Source organism: Lipotes vexillifer, unplaced genomic scaffold (assembly GCF_000442215.2).
Source record: "Lipotes vexillifer unplaced genomic scaffold, Lipotes_vexillifer_v1.1 scaffold1240, whole genome shotgun sequence".
NCBI lineage: Eukaryota > Metazoa > Chordata > Mammalia > Artiodactyla > Lipotidae > Lipotes > Lipotes vexillifer.
The window spans coordinates 64,808-65,556 of NW_006771612.1; the positions used below are offsets into that span (position 1 = coordinate 64,808).

At 80.8% G+C, this 749-nt stretch overlaps 1 protein-coding gene across 1 annotated transcript in view; it reads left to right on the forward strand.

Annotated features, from left to right (window-relative positions):
- The first annotated feature begins 350 nt into the window (after positions 1-350).
- The window catches only part of PCGF5 (polycomb group ring finger 5), a 116,956-nt gene continuing 116,557 nt past the window's right edge, over positions 351-749 (forward strand). The window contains exon 1 of the mRNA XM_007447036.1: positions 351-403. The gene's annotated coding sequence lies outside the window, so the exon portion shown is untranslated. The remainder of the gene's footprint in view (positions 404-749) is intronic.

A 749-nucleotide genomic window follows, 5' to 3' on the forward strand; every position in this document is an offset into this window, starting at 1 on the left:
CAGGCCGGAGCGCCGCCGCGGGCCGTGCCGGGTAGGGCGCTCCGGGAGCTGCGCGGCGGCTGCTCGAGGAGGCCTGGCGGGCGGCGGCGAGAGGCTGTGCCCCAGTTTGTGTCCAATCAGGGAGTGCGGGCTGTGCCCCGAGCCGGGCAGCAATGCGTAAACAAACCCACGGCAACTCCTCCGCCCCCTCGGCGCGCTCGCCCCGCGCCCGCCGCCGCAGCCACCGCCGCCGCCGGCTCTGCTCGCCTCGCGCCCGCCCGCCGGGCCGCCCCCCCACCGCCCCGCCCGCGGCCCCGCCCCACCCCCGCCGGCGCGGGCGCCCTCACCTACCGCCCCACGCGCGCGCGCTCGCGCACCACGCGCCCCGCGCGGCCCGCCCGGCTCGTGGCCTCCCGAGAGCAAGGTAAGGGCGATGCGCTGGGACCCGGGCGGTTTCCCCGCCCGGCGTGGCCGGGGGAAGTTTCTGGCGTCGCCGTATTCCGCTGGGCCGGGAGGAGGCCCCCGGCGGCAGGGGAGCCCAGTGAGCGGGAGGGGGCCTCTAGGCGCCCGGGGGTCACAAGTTGCCTAACCTGCCATCGGGGCGGGCCGGCGGGCTGCGCGGCTGGGCGGGCGTCGCGCCGAGAGGGGCTGGAAGCGCGGCGGGCGAGGGGAGGGCCCCGAGGAACTTTCTCCTCCCCGGAGGGGCTCCTGCCAGCCCCGGCCGCGGCCCGGCCGCCGGAGCGGCTGGGGTCCCCGCCCGGGGGGGGCCC